Source organism: Oratosquilla oratoria, chromosome 11, assembly GCF_046742065.1.
Source record: "Oratosquilla oratoria isolate Oo_2021 chromosome 11, ASM4674206v1, whole genome shotgun sequence".
Taxonomy (NCBI): domain Eukaryota; kingdom Metazoa; phylum Arthropoda; class Malacostraca; order Stomatopoda; family Squillidae; genus Oratosquilla; species Oratosquilla oratoria.
The window spans coordinates 22,802,583-22,805,082 of NC_134787.1; the positions used below are offsets into that span (position 1 = coordinate 22,802,583).

At 39.5% G+C, this 2,500-nt stretch overlaps 1 protein-coding gene across 5 annotated transcripts in view; it reads right to left on the reverse strand.

The window, feature by feature from the left end:
• The window catches only part of LOC143029647 (terminal nucleotidyltransferase 5C), a 49,689-nt gene that overhangs the window by 39,957 nt on the left and 7,232 nt on the right, over positions 1–2,500 (reverse strand). For 3 of the 5 annotated variants that reach the window (XM_076192436.1, XM_076192433.1, XM_076192434.1), the window contains exon 2: positions 2,044–2,500. This exon is cut by the window's right edge and continues 224 nt beyond it. The exons of the other annotated variants lie outside the window; for them this stretch is intronic. The gene's annotated coding sequence lies outside the window, so the exon portion shown is untranslated. The remainder of the gene's footprint in view (positions 1–2,043) is intronic. 5 annotated transcript variants of the gene reach the window in all.

The window sequence follows — 2,500 nt, forward strand, 5'->3', positions numbered from 1 at the left end:
CTACACGTGAAAGGAGACAAACCCAACTTATCTCCGCCCGACCGGGGAATCGAACCCCGGTTCTCTGGCTTGTGAGGCCAGTGCTTTACCAATCCGCCACCGAGCCGTGTGTTCATGCTCGTGTCCACGCACATGTATGTTCATGCACGTGTGTCCATGCATGTGTATTTACCTAGTTGTATTTACCTAGTTGTATTTTACGGGAAGGGGAGCTATGCTCCTGGTGTCCCGTCTTCATATCTCATTTTATCTAAACTATTTTTAAATTCATGTATTGTTTTTGCACACACTACTTTCTCATCTAACTTGTTCCAACTGTCTATTATTCTGTGAGGAAAGCATTTTTTTTTTTCACATCTCTTCTATAGCTGTCTTTCTTGATTTTCTTTCCGTGCCCTCTTGTATTTCTATTGTGTTCATGCATGTGTGTGTCCATGCACATGTGTGTCCATGCACATGTGTGTCCATGCACGTGTGTGTCTATGCATGTGTGTCTATGCATGTGTGTGTGTGTCTATGCATGTGTGTGTGTGTCTATGCATGTGTGTGTGTGTCCATGCACGTGTGTGTCCATGCACATGTGTGTCCATGCACATGTGTGTCCATGCACATGTGTGTCCATGCACGCGTGTGTGCATGCACGTTTGTGTGCATGCACGTTTGTGTGCATGCACGTTTGTGTGCATGCATCTTGCTCATTCACTCCCTTCTCCAGTTTATTGGGATGGGATGAATGAGAGAGACTGGGACTCTCGAGCCAAGTGCCTATCATTTTCATGTACTACTCTATGAAGCACATTTTGATATTTTATTTGAATGGTTTTCACGCATCCAATTAGGTCCTGTTCACGCTAGCATTTTCAACTGGCACAGTTCAATCACAATGCAAGTCAGTGGAGGTGTTACTGTTCACAAAGAATTGCACAGTTTTTCCTTGGCTATGCAGTACTGCCACAGTTCAAACCACTAGTGTGAACAAAGCCATATTCTTAATGCAGTTGAAGTTGACACATCTTGGTCCTGGTCCAGAGAAGTGTGCAAGCCTCTTGGGGCTGCATCTCCAGATAACGAGAAGTTTAATCAGGAAGAATGGGGTTCAGGGAGACATTTCCCTTAATATCAATCTTGACGGATCATCACTTGCAGGTGCTCATCGTATTTCCCACCAATACAGCAAGAGATAATTGAAGAAAAAAAAAAAAAAAAAAAAAAGAGTCATTTATAGCATTAACAAGATTGTGATAGATAAGGTACTGAACACAAGTGGTATTCGTTGCATACATTGATATAAAGAAAACTATCTGATCAACCCCAACAATGGTGGTGCAATCCCCCCACACGCAAAGATAACAAGAATACAACAAACAGCAACAAATACTGTCCCCATCCTAGCAGATCCATCCTGGCAGATAATGAAAGTAGAAAAGGTGGACTTTCCTTTATTAGAGGAAAGAAGAGGTGGACAATACTTTCGATATATTCAGACCTGATAGTTGATAAAATTTACAAAGATCTACATGGGTTGTGAGAGTAACAATACAAACAAAATGAACATCTGGGATTTTACCAAGAAATACATTTATACAAACATGTGCTCTGATTAATGGCATAGCCTGGATAAAAAAAATAGCTCAGTAAAACGCAGAATATTTTCAAAACCAAATTTGACTAATGAAGATAGATGTGACCCCCACAACCATATTATTCCTGTATATTACAATTAAGAAAATACATACACCCTCAAGTACACAACACCATCCTTCATATATGTACTCAATTATACTCTATGCTACATTAAATATTTATATTTACATTTTTCAAACATATGTATACCTAACTGTAGTATACAAGAAAGGAGCAACACATTGGGTCCTATCTCCTATTCACTAATTTTCTAACATACCTCGACTCAAATTCATGTACAATTCCAACTTAATAGCAATTATATCAAACCATAATGTTCCTCTTAATTTTTGGACACTTATTACATTCAGACAATTCTATATATCCAACATGCTAGGTACCAAATAAACAAATACTTACATTTCAATAAATCTGTTGATGTTCAGCAACTTGTAGCTTGGAGCTGCCATCTTCCAGTACATGTTTGCCATCCTTTTTCCATACATCTCCACTAATGATCTTGCTGTTTGGCCAGTTCTCACTGCTCACAAATATGAACAGTCAGATAGCTCACCAAAGACATCGAGTTGACTGAGAATAGGGTCTGAAGTAACTGTTGGTGTCACCCTTACCACTGAATGTCATCAGACAGAAGCACAACCTAGATGCCTTCACTACTTGAAGGTGATGGTACCAGCTTGATTTCACTTAACTTCACAATTCAGTCTACTTAAAATAAGATGGTCTGAGCAGTGTAGGAAACTGCTCGGCATTCTTGGGCTAGTGGCTGCGATTTTTCTAATTGAATCCACCATTTTCATTCACAGATTTTGACGAGTCTTAGCAATGATGGTATACAAATTTTCAGGTGCTATGG